Source organism: Neopsephotus bourkii, unplaced genomic scaffold (assembly GCF_033783945.1).
Source record: "Neopsephotus bourkii isolate Nb327-2 ecotype Australia unplaced genomic scaffold, CSIRO-AGI_Nbou_v1 NB_1765, whole genome shotgun sequence".
Classification (NCBI taxonomy): Eukaryota; Metazoa; Chordata; class Aves; order Psittaciformes; family Psittacidae; genus Neopsephotus; species Neopsephotus bourkii.
Window position 1 is genome coordinate 10,131,866 of NW_026902239.1, and position 16,981 is coordinate 10,148,846.

General features: G+C 38.2%; 1 protein-coding gene across 4 annotated transcripts in view; it reads right to left on the reverse strand.

Annotated features, from left to right (window-relative positions):
• The window catches only part of NKAIN2 (sodium/potassium transporting ATPase interacting 2), a 551,406-nt gene that overhangs the window by 308,753 nt on the left and 225,672 nt on the right, over positions 1–16,981 (reverse strand). The window lies entirely within an intron of this gene.

The following is a 16,981-nucleotide window of genomic DNA, read 5'->3' on the forward strand; positions in this document are numbered from 1 at the left end:
CACTGAGGGCTGGGGCAGTGTCACTCAAATGATGAACTCACCAGTTGAGTGTTGGTTACAGGCTCTCTCAGTTCACTCCAAAAGAAGAAGAGTGTATTAGCTTAAATCACAGTTAAGGAGAATTAAGCAACCATAACCATATTATGAGTGGTGCAGGCTAACAATGAGCTACAGAAATTAAGCTCTAATCAGTAACTCATTAAGTCCCCTCAGCTCAATTGTGTTGCATCAGATGCCCAGAGCTTCTACTAATTTTCTTGTGCTTTTAAGTTAGATGCATAGTTTTTTAATGACTTTCAGTTTTTGGTTTTATGGCACAGAAAGTTACAAAAAGCCCAAGAAATGCAGGTATTTTGGGCCTGTGGTTTATGAAAGAATTCTAAATTTAAAGCACACCTGAATCACATACCACATCCCCAGCTAACCCTCCCCAAGCACTTCCATAATTTTGAAGCAGAATGTGTATATCTGTACCATTCCTTAGTAAGGTTCATTTATTTTTTCATCAAAGTTCAGATAATATCCTGAGGTAGAAGGCCTAGTTACTCAACGAATTCTCCAGCTACCCAGCAGTAAAATGTTTTGGAAGTCAAATCCATACAAAATACACCTATGCATCTGCAACTGTGCGTGTGCATGTGGGTCAATTCCTTTACCAAAAGTCAGTGGGGGAAGAAAAAACAATTTGATTTTTGAATTTTTTTTTTTTTTTTTTTTTTGTGAGAAGACAGGCAAGACAGAATCAGGTTCTGTGAGGAGCTGTGGCTACCACAGTGTTCTCAGCACATCTAATAAAAATCATCACAAGCACAAGTAATTCTAGTTAAAGTCAAGAAGGAATTAGTTTCCACTTGTCCACTGGTTCCTTAGAGGAATAACATATATAATACTAAGCCCCTGTCCTTAATCCATCTGATTCTGCTGAGAGCAGAACTAGGCTTTCAACACACTTGATAAGAAGGTAATCACAGTTTTTAAAAATCCTGTATAGCACCACATCCCTGCATCACATTGTGTACAAGTGGATTTCTGCTGTGACCTACAGAGGACAACAGGGCTCTCCACAGGTAGAGAGCATATTCTAAGTCTCAGCTGCTGCCTTTTCTCTCTGAACACAGTAATAATATGAAAACAGTAAATACAAGCTTTCTACAGTAGGTTTTCTGTTACGTAGCAAGGAGGAGTAAAACTGTTATCTAAATAATACTTCAGTTATCATTATTCATGACATGAAAATAAGAAAGATTCTAGGCAAAGCTGAGCTGGTGAAGCTGAGAGTTGGTAAATAAAAATGTTTTAGTGTGCACTGAATATATCTTCAGGACATTACACTCATGATTTACAAACATTTAGACTCTACCGTACATATATAGAAACCCATCTCGTGACCCGAACAATAACAAAATCAACCCCTGTCTTCCATGTACTTCCCTGCAAGAATCACCTCCTGTATGAGCAAGCTATAAAAAAGAGGAAATAGCTGACAAAATGCTTGATCAAGAAGTTTTATTCTTGCCAAGTACTTTATTCACACAAATTATGAAACACCAATATTTGTGAAAAAGGAGAATGACAGAAAAAAAGGGGGGAAGTTCTTAATATAATGACTTAGTATTTTTAATACTGCTTCCTAAAATTACTTTTAGAATAACCTTATAGGAACCATATTGCTAGAATTACAATAAAAAACCTAATAAAAAAGTGTTGCACCTAAGACATGTAGAATAGTGAAACCTGGTCAAATACTTGAATTCATTGCAATATTTTACACAGCTACACATAGATGCAGAGATAATTGTGCCTTAGATGCCTATAGTTCCTTTTACTGCACCAGACCAAATTTACCTTTGCTAATAACAACAAAAATTCAGAATTTGTGAGGTATAGTAGATTTCAATACTCTTAAAACCAGAAGAGTATTTCAGCTTCTTCATTTGCCTTCAGAGTCAAGTTTTACGCACAGCTGCACATTTGATCCTAATGACTGGCTTAAATGGGTTAGGGCCTTAAGTTCGTGCTACAATTTAGATCACAAATCTTAACATCATGTTACAGCAATTTTTGTGTGTGTGCGTGCATGTGTGTATGCTTAAAGATGGCAGAGGTTCTTGTTTCTGGCTGTCCAACAGTAACAAGACTTAAATATGTATTAGAACCACATCCTTTTGCATGTCCAAAAGAAAATTTGAAAAATCATAGAATCATAGAATAGTTCTACCCATGAGTCTGAATATAATGCGTTTAGTATTTCACCTACAGGATGAACTTAAGTAACAATAACTTAGAGGTACTAAAAAATACTAACAAAGCATTACTCACAGAAGATTGAATATGTAAGAAAAGCTTAATATACCTGCTTAGATATGATTTTTACTTTTAGAAGGGCAGATTTACAGAGTGTAGGCCTGTATCACAGGGGCAGAAATCTGAGGGTTGCCTATTCCCACAGTGTTTCTGAGAGTGCAGGGCAAACACGGCTGACATCTCTTTGCATGCCAGCTCAGACCTGGAAGCAGTGTAGCAACATAGTGCTTGCCCCAGCTACAGGACTCTGCTACAAAAGCTGTGCCAGTTTGCTGGTGCAAGCTCAAGACATGATCAAGGATTAAGTAAATGACTTAAACATACAGGGAACCTGGTGTTTAGCATTGCTGGCTTTGTATGACTACCTAGTACAAAGTCATGTAGGTTATGAGCATGATCTTGGGGTTTTTGCTTATGCCAAAGGTCTGTAGAGACAGGCTAGCTGTGACTGTGGCCAATGGAGGGATCATGATAGTGGGCTAGTGACCACTGATGCGAGTAAGTTTAAACACTGCCAGCTTGCTCAATCTCATCTTCTCCCATTTGGCCATTGACAACGGAAAGATCAAGACCGCTCAGGAGCTCCCTTCCACCTCTCTGCCCTACTCCTATTCCCCTCTCTCCCTCTCTTCTTACATCCTTCTGGCAAGAACACTGAAGCGCTGACTCCCACACCATTTTACTGACAATACTGAGAAGCCTTGAGCCAGCTTGGAATGTAAAAATATTTTTGAATTAAGATTCGATAATATTTCATAATTGCACAATCTGAATTTGCCTGCAGTAAAGCCTGAAGGCAAAATCAAGCATTCAGAAAGCATTCAGCAAGATTAGCCTTATCTAATATTTTCAAATTCTTTCTGTCTTTATGGAAATATTTGACAATAAAACAGGTCTTTCTTTCATTCATACAGATACGACTAGTTTATACACAGTGATTACAGTATATTACATCTGTAAACTCAACAAAGATACAATAATACTGTTACATATTTGACAAGAGGATGTAACTCTGGTGTCTTGAGGTAGTGAAACTATCTTCTGTGTATGTTTCTTCAGCCAAAACAAAATATGGCCTGAAAAAAAATTACCTCCTAACAACAACAAAAAATTAGTTTCTAATTCTCAGCAGGAAAAGCATACCTCTAAGAAACTCACTTACAGTAAGTAAGTAAAAGTAAAGTAATTTTTGAGTGGTATTGGAAGGGATCACTCACTACCTCATCAGGACAGTCTTGTGATAATAAGAACTGGGCATTTGTCATTTGGGCAGAGGACTATATCAAGCGAAAATAGCCAATATAGAGTTACTCTGGTGGCTTTACTTGTATTCAGACATAAAAGAGCAGTCCACAAAACAAGAGAGAATGACAACTAATCCACATCAGAACTGTAAGGCAAAGAGGGCCCTCTGCTTTGTCACTCATTCCACAAGTAAATACAGATAAGCAGCAGGCTGACTTTGACTGACCTTACAGAAATCTCTCTGTTAAGATGCTCCTGCTGAAATAGTCATTATTCTCACACAGACTATTTGAAGTACCTACTGCATTTCCATGCCTTAGCATAACCTGAAAATTGACATTTAAACTGTGCAGATCACTTTATGGAAAAGAGATAATTGACATCAGCCATAGAAAAGCTTCTAGCTGCTACACTTTGCCTATTACCTGCATAGAAAGCCGTTAGTCCTTGGGGAACTCCAAGTAGCGCTGAAGGCAATGTGTTTCTCTGCAACATGGCTACCCTAAGAGTCAGACCCGTCACCTGTTCTCTGCACCAGAGTCCCACGGACAGGCTCTCAGATCATTTGGGAAACCCAACTGTTATCTGCAGCCCAGATCCACAAACAGAAATTTCTATCCTAAAGGTGAAGCTTTTTTTCTTTTTTTTTGCCTTTTGGGAAAGAAAATGAAGTCTTCTCACAGGCTACTTCAAGACTGTTGATTCAACTAGTTGGTTAGAACTCTTACAAGAAAAAATGTTTAGAATCTTCAGTTAATGCCACACAATTGCAGCAGTTTTCAATATTTCACCATTTGTATTCAAGCTGCTTTTGAACATGATTATAAGAAAAAAAAAGGCAGCATACGAAACACTGTCATACTCATTACAGGAAAGCCCTAGGTCGTTGGGCAACTGGGGTACAAGTCTCCATTCCAAGCCCCGTGAACAGCTAGAGTGAGTCAGTCAGACACTGCCTTCAAAAAGGTCCCATTAAACAGGTAAAGAAAAACTTGAAGATTTTTGTCTGGATTTATGAAACAATATGTTAACTAAGTGGGATCCTAAGCTTTCTGTTTCAAAGAAATACAAAACTCATCACCTGCCCCTGGAAAGCACAGCCTCTGCAATATAAGTAAGGAGTACTGGTTACCATCTCATTCTTTTGCCTCTTCGTCATGATTTAAGCCCAGCTGGCAACCCAGAAACCATGTAGCCGCTCGCTAACTCCTCCCCCTTCCTCCCCCCACTCCTGGAGGGATGGGGAGGAGAATCGAAAGAATGTAATTCCCACGGGTTGAGATAAGAACAGTCCAGTGACCAAGGTATAACACAAACCACTGCTGCTACCACCGATAATAATAATGATAAGGGCAATAACAACAGAAGATAATACAACCGCTCACCACCCTCCGATGGATACCCAACCCAACCCAAGCAGTGATCTAACCCTTCCAGGTTTATATAGTGGGCATGACGTGCTGTGGTATGGAATACCTCTTTGGTTAGTTTGGGTCAGGTGTCCTGTCTCTGCTTCCTCCTGGCTTCCCCTCCTCCCTGGCAGAGCATGAGACTCAGAAAGTTCTTGGTCAGAGTAAACATGACTTAGCAACGATTAAAAACATTGGTGTTATCAGAGCTGTTCCCAGGCTGAAAGTCAAAACCACACCATGGCACCAGCTACTGAGAAGCAGAAAAATGACTGCTACTGCTGAACCCCAGACACTCTTCCAGCATTAAAGCTATAATAAAATCAGAAGGCAGACTGGCCATTCCTTTTCTCTGATGACAAATATCATGGATAAAAAGATAATCTATAATGACTAACGTACTAATACTGTATGTTGACCTCTTTTCAGTATGCCAATTCATGTATGCATATAGCTATCTTCTTAAGTACATTGTTTCTGAAATATTATCTATTTGTAGCCAAACTCTATCAACATACAAGGTAACAAACAGTGAAAAATCCAGTACTATAATAAACTTCTGACTTAAGGGAGAGTTAATCACAAAGCTCTATTCTTAGTCTGTTAACGTTAGAAAGTTAAAAATGTGAGGGACGAGGAAAAGGATAGATGCAAAGCTCTGACGAAAGACTAAACAAACATCATGAATGACTACCATATTCCACAGTGCTAACAGGTGCCACTGTATCCCAGTGATGCTAATGGTGTCAAAATATTCCAGTTCTGTGTGAACAGATTGTCCAAAAAATAAAAGGTAGTTGTATCAAAACTAAAGTGTTTAAACAAAAGGGTGAATCAGGAAAGGAAACAGAGGGATACAATAGCCATGCTTATTTGCATAAATGTTTACTGCAGTCAATAATGTTTCTCTAATTTACACAGAGATAATTTGCATCAACTAATTTGATGCTAAACTCAGATTTTTATGTGTTTATTTTGTGTAAATGTTAGTGTTGAGTGTCTTGGATTAAACCCATTTATTTATCCAAAATATGTACTCAAGCACAGTAGCACTCTCTCAGCAGGTATTCTGATGATGACAGTATTGTTAAATATTTTAAATAAGATTTTTCTTTTTTTTTTTTCTACTTTGTAACTCATGGTAAAATACTAATATACAGTAGTATACTTCTCTGTAGTGGAAGAAGAATGACATAAGTTTGCTTACACCACTCGGTACCTTAATTATGTGATGAAGGCTAGAGAGGGCTGCTTAACACACCTGCATAGCTTACATGATGGCATTTGCAGAAGATTTTGCTTCCTAAAAGAGCTAATCACATAAGTAAAACAAAAATTGCTTCATTGTCACAACTCCTCATCTCCCCTTCTATATCTGCCTTCAGATCTTTATTTTCACCACCTTCCAATTTGATTTCTTTAATCCCTCATGCCCACAGGAATTACTGGAAGCAGCAAAAGCTATAATCCAGAACTGCTGCAAGCTCTCCTCCAGCAGAGCCCTACCCCTGCCAATAGCTGCCATAATTCAAGTGGCACTTGCTGGCATGATAGCACAAAGTTGCAGCAATTTCTTTTCACTTTTCCATACCTCATATCCCCAGCTGTTCCAAGAGTTCCAAGAGGGCGATCACCTTGCTGGTTTCATGAGGTCTAGAAAACGCAGCAATAATTATTGTGATGGCAGAGCTGAAGGCAGCCAGCATCACTAAGGCAGGAATTGGAATGCAGCCCAACCAATGTAGCTAAATCTACTAATTTGTTGCACTGAATATTTTGTTGTAAGAAGTAATCATGAGCGTTGTGATAGACTATGAAAGGCAAATTAAATTGCCTGAGCCAGACTCTTCTACAGTGCCTAGTAAAAAAAAAAAAAAACACCAAAAAACAACAACAAAAAAACCAATAAACTAGAACTGACAATTTTAGGTTAGCTGCTTTAGTCTAGGTATTTTAAATGCTGTGTCTTGTTAGCAAATGACCTCCTCAAATTATGCAAAACCCAATCATCTATTCAATCATGACCTGTCAAAAAAGAGGTGCTTATAATTGTTTTTGACCAATTTAATGTGGATTAGATTTGGAGAGGAAGGCTAACAGTGTTCAATTTAATTTCATACCGTATGCTATCTTACATAAGATATTAAAAAATCAACAGTAGAGCTTTTTTCCTGTAATTGTATTAGTGTTTTAAATGATGCATGTGTACTGACTTTCTAACCTTTGTTAGACAGTAGCTTTTAATACAGTTATTTGAGGGTAACTACAGTGTCTTTTTCAAAGCTGACTCCTATTATTAATGAAACAATATAAAAAATAACATTTACATAACACCAAATATCTGCATATTTCTTAGTGGTATAGGCGACCTCTCTAGACAGAATATTTTTAATTCATGATAGGATAATCTGCTAATATTGTGTGTGCTGCTTCTCTGCTATATCAAGAACATAGTTTTACGCAATTAATGCTGCACCTGCTAGTTCCTGCTTTGAGCTGCATAGCATTGTGACTGTGGTAATGGTTTACCCTGTGGTTTATCTCTAGCCCAGTGACATACTATTTAGAACTCCATTCACAGTGAAGATGCAGGCAGTTGACCTGTTCCAGTTAGGTGGAAAAGTAACTCACATTAATGAGAACTGCCTCCTTTTTCAACAGTTAAAAACAACCAAAGCAGAATCAACCTCTTTTATTCCTGCTGCTCTGTTACTGCAGCCAAGGAAAGAAAGGATCAATGCCCATTCAAAATGTCCTTCTATTGACAGGCTGAAGAGAAGAATGAATATATAAAGCTTGTGCACATCTGGGAAAATATGAAGAAAAACCAGGAGTCATCAAATCTTCCCGTTATTTATCTCACTATACAAAGAAAATCCTGACAAAAAGTAAAATTCCAGAGTAAAGACAGCTTAGTATTGCGGGCAACTAAACGAAGTGCCAGAAGATTTATTATGAGAGCTGCCAATGGTTGTCAGTTTCAGTTATTTTTTAAGTCATGCTCATGCTCCTGCTTTCTGAAAAGCTCAGGTAGAAACAACTGCCTCCTGCATGGCTGCATTGCCCTAGGTGAAACTGCCTTCCTTCCTGTGGCAAATGTTGCTCCACTGCAAAGAAATCTCTTCCTTCATAGAATCACAAAATCATAGAACAGTTAGGGTTGGAAAGGACATTAAGATCATCTAGTTCCAACCCCCCTGCCATGGGCAGGAACATCTCACACTAAACCATCTCACTCAAATCTTCGTCCAACCTGGCCTTGAACACTGCCAGGGATGAAGCATTCACAACTTCCCTGGGCAGCCCACTCCAGTGCCTCACCACCCTAACAGGAAAGAATTTCCTCCTTATATCCAATCTAAACTTCCCCTGTTTAAGTTTGAACCCATTACCCCTTGTCCTGTCACTACAGTCCCTAATGAAGAGTCCATCCCCAGCATCCCTATTAGGCCCCCTTCAGATACCGGAGGGCTGCTATGAGGTCTCCACGCAGCCTTCTCTTCTCCAGGCTGAACTCAGCCTGTCTTTATACGAGAGGTGCTCCAGTCCCCTGATCATCCTCGTGGCCCTCCTCCAGACTTGTTCCAACAGATCCATGTCCTTTTTTATGTTGAGGACACCAGAACTGTACACAATACTCCAGGTGAGGTCTCACGAGAGCAGAATAAAGGGGCAGGATCACCTCCTTTGACCTGCTGGTCACACTCCTTTTGATGCAGCCCAGGATACGGTTGGCTTTCTGGGCTGCAAGCGCACACTGAAGCCGGCTCATGTTCATTTTCTCATCGACCAGCACCCCCAAGTCCTTCTCTGCCAGGCCGCTCTGAATCTCTTCTCTGCCCAACCTGTAGCTGTGACTGGGATTGCTCCAACCCAGGTGTAGGACCTTGAACTTGGCATGGTTAAACTTCATGAGGTTGGCATCAGCCCACCTCACAGGTGTGTCAGGGTCCCTCTGGGTGGCAGTCCTTCCCCTGCCCAGAAGTAGGTTTCACCAAATACATGGATGTAAAAGTCTTAGAGCTGAGCAAATAAAATTTCTCCATGTAGTGACACTACTTTCCCAGAAATTAAGACACTGTCTCATCCCAGTCATAACTTCTATTTAGAAAGAAGAGGCAAGGTCGAGTCTACCTAATTTAGGATCCTAACTTCTGTCTACATTATAGGTATTGAACATCCACCAAATCTGTGATATACTCAATGAAAGAACCTGTCTCTGAAGGCCTGCAGAGGAAGATGTGATTTGACTATGTTCAGGTACTCAAGTGAGACAAATGGAATCTGATCCATCCATTTACTCCTAAAGAGTTATAATTATTACTAAATTAATTGATACAGCTGATAGTCCATGAATAAACTGTCAGGCTGCATGCTGTTCCAGGGACTGCCACAGATTCCCCATGAGATACTGACAAAATCTTCTAATAACAGGGTAACACACATAGCCAGTATTTAAATCCCAGTTTCAAGATGAAGTCACTTGGAACTGTAGATTTCATTGACCTTCTCTAATTATTAAGTTCCTGTATTATTTAAGTGTTTCTTAACACTTAATTTTTTTTTTATTTTTTTAATCAGTTTAATCTCTAAAGTGAAATGTCTTTAAAGGTACATACTATCTTTCAGCATTATTATGCAATGGGCTCTGTCTTCCACCCTTGTAAAAAGAGATCAGGAACCAGAAATGACACCAGCTAATATCCTATCAACAGTCACTGTGATGGAGTATAAATTTGGTCAAATGCTATTCAACCAGTTTCTTCTCTTCGTGTATTGCAGACCACAATTACGTTAGACTGGGAAAACATTTTGATGAATATCATTTGTTTTGGGAGAATCAACACTACTTTTGTTGGAGGATGTTAAATCAGTGGCCAAACCTTCCCAGTATACCTGTTCTTTCCTAAGCTATACTGTTTGGCATACTTCAGCAAAAGTATAAATAGCATAAATACATAATATAAATACTTTACATAGATAAAGTATAATAAATATAAATATAATATAGATATACTATAATGTAAATAATAGTATAAATGTAAATAGCATAATAAAAAGTATACCAAACAGGTACACTGTTTAGTATACTTCAGTAATACTGATCACTCAAGAGAAAGCGTTCTGTAAGAGTTGATGTGTGGAAGTGCTTAAATTTTCCGACTATACAAATTTTCAAGGCAGACAATATTAAAGTTGACAGCAAATTGTTGCAAAGGATATCACAATACTGAATGACTAGGCCTCAAAATGCCAGATGAAATAAATTCCTGTTAAATGCAAAATTATGTACCTCCCTGGAAACGAATATTTAATATACACAGTGAATGATTAGCAATTAACTATAACTACTTAAAAAATTATAAAATTATTCCAGATAGTTAGCATAAAATGTGAGTTTGATGATAAACAAATCCCACATTTTAGTCATCATTAGGAAAGAGTGGGTAACAAAACATAGACCTGCACTACTACAAAAAGCACATTTGCAGTAGTAGACACGGTAAAACTGGAAAAATACAAAGAATGTTACAGGGATGATACGAATGGTGGAGAATTTCTACTGAGGACAGACTAAACTAAGTAGGACTCCTGGAGTCAGTAAACAGAAAGCGGTAGGGGGAATACGAAAAAGTCTTTAAAATTCAAAAATGATATAAACGAAATAAGTAGGGAACAAGTTTCATTACTTCTAGTGCTAGCCATAGAGGCAGTCAGCTACAATCATGTGAGAAAAATGAAAACCAAAAAAAAAAGGACATATCTTTTCACAGAGTGAATAATGGAATTGGAAAAAATACTGCCACAGGCTTTTGTGGTTTAGACAGAAAAAAAATAGATAATTTTATGGAAAATTAGTCTGTTGATAGCAGTCAAAAACGATGGTCTTGCCACAACCTTTGTTTTAAGAAATCTCATCATTACCAGCTGCTGAAACCTGAGAAGCTAAATCAAAGGAATGGCCATACTCTATGGGGTCCTGCACTATTCACTACGCAGCTGCTGCCGGCTGCTGCTTGAGGCAAGCTTCCGTGCTTAGGTGATCTTTGGTTCTCATCTAATATGGCTTTTTTTTTTTTATCTTCCATTTGAAACAGCTTACAGTTTTTTGTTTTCATTTGCCTTTTTTTTTTTAATTTAAATGACAATTATATTACCTTAAAATCACAAATCATATTGAAATTATGACCATTGACAGCATACAAGAATACTTGTGCTTAAGGCACAGAACATTATGCCTTCAGACTTTTGGAAGTGTTAAGATTTAAAGTGGGTCAGGAAAATAAAACAGTATGATCTAAAATAATATTGCCTAAACTTATTTATAAAATGACAAATTATCATTTCAGAGACATTTGCCCTTTTATACTTCAGTAACACCACAGAACAGTAATGTCTTCTCAGGTCCAGTAAAAAGATGCTCTCTAGTAGTTAATGGGAAAGACCAAGAACTGGGAGAGTATAAAATGAAATCACTTCCTTCATCGACAACTCCTCCCACTGTTTCCATTTTGATCTCACTGCACATGTTACATAACCTTGATGTTGAACAACACCATTTCAAATATTTTGAAAATTACTATAAAAAGATCCACTTACTTACATGTCAAGATACAAGGGGTCAAAGCAGGCAGGCAAAGATGAGGCCCAAGTTATGTATTTTGTGGATAAAATAAGACTACAAGACACTGTGGGCCTAGTTTGGATTTATCCATCCTTTGGGACAGGTAACTTTTGTCCGTCCTGGAATAGGCATTTTTATGCTGATCCTACTCAACTATTCCTCTTCAATTTTTCTGTTCATCTGTTCTCATTAACAAGCCAAAATAAATACATACATTTGGAAGTCTGTTACTATGCTTTTCATCCAAAGACTTCTGTAAAAGGACATGAAACACCATTTTCTTCATTTAAAAAATAAGGACCTGAAGAACGAGAACGACAGAGATTTATCAACATTCATCCAAACATGGCTGAATACTCCACCATAGAGAATAGCTGATGTGTCCTCAGTCCTGCTGAGAACCTTAACTGGTAAAGTACATAGCCTTTGCTCACACTGAAGGCAAATGTTCGGTGGCACTTCCCAGTCATCATCAGAACCTGAGGAGAGTCACCTGTTTCTAATAAATATGTCATGTGTAATATTACCTGGCTCTAATAAAGTATACCACTAAGACTGTGAGGTACGCTAATAATAAGGTGATGTGTCCCTCATGCTTTAAAAGCACACAAAATATGAACACTTCCTTATTTTGATTAGCCCATTAATGGGATGAACAGTAGCTGGTACCAAGAGGTGACACATCTGGTAGCTGCTATAGCATATACCCCCACTCAAAACTGTCACTGAAATAAGAACAAATTTCAAATGAAAAAATATTACTCAGATCACAGAATCCCAGAATCCCAAGGGTTGGAAGGGAACTCAAAATATCATCTAGTCCAACCCCCCTGCAAGAGCAGGGTAACCTAGGGTACATCACACAGGAACTTGCCCACGTGGGCCTTGAATATCTCCAACGTAGGAGACTCCACAACCCCCCTAGGCAACCTGTTCCAGTGCTCTGTCACTCTCACAGTAAAGTTTTTCCTGATGTTCACATGGAACCTCCTATGCTCCAGTTTATACCCACTGCCCCTTGTCCTATTACTGGACATGCAACATCATGCAAGCTGGTGCACAAGAAAAAAAGTCTTTTGCAAGCTTAAAGTACAACGTCTGAGAAGAAAATACATATGTTACAAAGCCTGGATTGAAAGAATGGAACAGCAAATGGAAAAGTCCACTAAGTTCTTCAGCAGCCACCTGCCAACACTGAATGGTGTCCAGTAAAAAAACTATACCTTATTAAGTTATAAAATGGAAAAAGTTGGCACTAGTGGTAAACTGCAGCTATTTCAGGTAATGATGGATAGATTGTGCTATACATAAAAAAGTCAAGTTGTGCTTTAGAAATAGCAGGGGTAATTGAAAAATGAGTGGTGGGAAAGGCACACAAGACTTTGTTAACTAGTCTTATAAGTGTTACTATACACCTAATCTTCACCTTGAAGCTTTCCCTACCTAAACTAACAATCTATTTGCTGTGGGCCAGCATGAATGAGTGATCTATTTTTATGCTAATGATGGTGGCAAACAGGTTGGATTATGGAGTTTCCCCCGTGTCACCTACCTAGGATTTAGCATAGTTTCCTTGAGGTGCAGGCAGCTGTAAGTTCTAAGCTCATTGACCTTCTACAATTATATTATGCTACAGAGGGCATATCTTCTTAAAGAAAAATATGAAATAAATAGGACTATTTTTAAGAAACTTCCAAACAACAATTACAGTACTTTCTTCTTGTGACTCCACAAAGGAAAACGACTAGAGATAACAGAAAATGCAAAAAAATGCAAGCAGTACACAGCCAGTTGGTATCAGAAGTCTATAGATAAACTCAATTATTGTAGCTATGATATGACAATTTCATTGCCTTGGAAAGCAACAATGGCAAACAGGTAATGATTAAAAGACAGACATCCAGACACAGAAGATAATAAGGTAGGGAATCAGCCTTCTTTTCCTGTTATTTAATGCCAGCAAACAGATGTAAGCTGAACTACGTTGACATTACTTGCAAAAACGGTAACTTATGTACATATCCAATATGGACTTAAAAATCTCAGCTTCTTAACTCTGTGTTTTTTAAACATCTATCTCATTAATGCAGGAAATGTAAAAAATAATTCTACTTATATCTAGGTATTATGACTACCATAGCAGGCAACCTAGTAATATTATCTGAAGGATAACATCATCAGGTATCTCAACATAGTAAAAATAATATGAGCCAACATATACAATATCATTAAATAGGAAGCATAATTAAATTTCTTGCACAAATATTTAAAAAAGTGTTAAGAAATTGTTAAAAAGAGAAAGAGTTCTGGTGTTATGGTGTGCGTTAACGTGATGCTTTTCATTTTCATTGGGTTTTTTTTGTGCTGTTTCTCCACGTCACTGCACTGCTCGCTCTGTCCTCGACTGGTGGCAGTATATACACCTGAGGAACCCCATGTTGTCTTTCCAGAGCCTGTTTTATGGGCTATTGCCTAAATTTGTGTGATTGCTGCAAGGGCAGTATTTGATCATCAAATCCAATTAAACTATTGTAATTCCATGAATGTGTATAGCAGAGACTGTATGAAAAACAGAAATCAAACTAAACTGTATTATTCACCATCCTTGAAATTCCTTTCAGGAGAGTTTTTATTAGAAATTACCTCAGGTTTTGGTAATTTCCTTGTTATTTAATTAATTCAACACTATAAATTAAGAAACTTTTCATTAGTGGACAAAAGTAAAAACCTCATAGTTATTGAAAGGATGAAGTCCAGTGACAAACAAAGCTCTGATGAAAGAAATAATCTCTCATAATTTTTCATTCTAGTATTGTTAATCAACCCTCATTTTACTTGCAAACCTGTGCTCGGTACCGATGCCCAGGTTCTGGCAACGGGGGGGCTGCAGGGCAGCCTCTGTGAGGAGCATCTGGGGCTGCCCCATTCTGGACACTGGTTCTAGCCATGTCCAACAGACACCACAGGGCACGGCTGACCCCCTCAGCAAAGGTTGTGATCCCTTTAAGAAAGTGTGTGTAAGGAAGAGAAAAACACTGCCTGGTTTGTGAAGTGAAGGAAAATAAATATGAGAAAGAGCCTTGAGAGCCCCAGGATGAGATCAGAAGGAAGAGATGAGGAGGACCTGGAGGTACCTGAGCACAGATTCCCCTTCAGTCCCTGGAGAGGCCAGGCTGGAGCAGGGGAATAGTATGAGCAGGAAAAAGCAGTGAAGAAGAGCTGTCATAGACTGACTCCAAGCCTCATTCCCCATCCTCCTGCACCATGTGGGGTGGGGAGATAGAGAAGCTGGGAATGAAGGAATGAAGTTGAGCCTGGGAAAAAGTGTGGGTTGGGAAGTGCTTAGTTTTTTTCACTATCTAGTTCCATTTTAATTGGCAATAAATTAATTTTTCTCCAGGTTGAATCTGCTTTCACAGGTGCCTTTATCATTTGCATCTTATTTTCTGCCCTGCCCTGTTAAGGATGGTGAGCAAGAAAGCAGGGTGAGCATCTGGCAGGTGGTCAAAGTCAACTCAACACAAAACTAAGAGAAACATAAACACAGTAGACGCAAGTTACTACTACAGAAGCTATTTACTGGACAAAAAATATTGCTCTTAATGATTACGATTCTGATTAAAGATAACTTTCTTAAGATTTTTATAATTATTGCCCATTTCTGTGGAAATCCATAAAAACTGCAGGTGACAGTTCACTACCTCTGAGGCTCTCATTTTTCAAATAAAATTAATTTAGAATTGGTTTATACCAGTTACATGTGCACTTAGCATGACAACCTATGTTAGTATAAAGTAATTTAAATTATTGAAATTTCCCTGGAAAATTATAGCTTTTCAAAATTTGAGCTGTTTTACTAACCTACATGAAAAATATTTTGTTTTATCAGTAACTATACTGCTACTAGAGCTTTAGTGAATCTATTCTTCCCTGACGTACCTGACTTATTCTATGAAGCATTCAATTATTTTGGTTGAGCTTGCCTTTCCTTGCTGGCCTTTATAAAAAACAGAAGGCACAAAAGATAACTGATGTTTCCCCATCTGTTTCCTTAATAAATGCCCTCTGCTACAAAGGACTGGTGTGCGGACAAGAAAATAGGACTCACTTATCAAACCATACACCCAGTGCCACCAGAGATTCAAGCTGTGTTTTGATAAGGATTTCCTGGATGATGAGACAAAATTCTGCCTGAATCTCAAAGGTAACTCAGGCATCTGGCAAAAACACTTAAACACTTCATCCAGATCATGAAAACAAATCACTTCTAATTAGTCAAGTACTAAACTCATCACTCTTTCCAGCCCCTCGCACCACAAAAAAAAAAAAAAAAGGAAAATCCAGCTAAAAGAAATACTTTTGAAATACCATTTGAAAAAGTGATGGCATGGTTATGTCCTAAATGCCCCAAATGATAAGATTAAGTAACAGGAAAAAAAGCCAAAATCAAAATCGGACTTGTATGTAAACATAAAACAACCTTCAATTTGCAATCAAAAAACTCCATTTGTGATTACTTTGTGCAATGCTCACAAGTTATTAGTACGGATTTTGATATCTTTTTAAGTGCAGCTGTATGTCATGATGAAATGTTTTCAAATACAGACATGCTAACAGCATTTTTATTCTGGTCAGATATTTTATTACAGAATAAAGCTTTGTATCTTTAAACATATCCCACAGAAAGACAGACAGGGATGCGCCCTTTAATCTCTCCTACTCCAATGAATTTTAACATGATACTAGGCACTGGTGATCCTTCCAAAGGTACTGGCCAAAAGTTGGCCATCAATGCTGTGATAGGAAAAGACTCTGACAAGGACGCTCCACTCTTGCACCTTGCATGGAGGCCAGGCTCTGTTTGAATCTCACTATCACATATGTCTTTCTCTAGAATACCCTATGCAACCACATATGGGCAGCTTTTCATCTTTTCTAATTCAGACAAAGGAACTTCAGACAAGGGATTCTTGGGCATGCTGCAATCACAGATAGACCAGTTAAGAAAATAATTGAAACAAAAAAAATAAAATATTCCCATTTGTGTTGAAAGAATCAATTAATCCTGCTTCATTCAGAATAACCCAGTTGTTCAAGGTGCCATGTGTATGATCTCCTTTTTGACATGGTGCGCTATAAGCTACTGCCAGAGGCAAGACATTGAATGAGATAAATCAATGATCATTCCCACATGCCAAACCACGAAACTGTCAATAGGGTGAAGCACATTCCAGTTTAAATGCCTGCAGCAGCTTCCATATGTCTTAGTAAGGAGTGGAGGCCCTTGAATGGATTAGTCCTGTTACCCTGGGAAGGAAGCAATATATTTCCCAGAGAGCTATCACTCTGGAGACAGTAGGAGGGAGAGAAAAAGGTTTGTAAGCTACAAAGCTCTTTT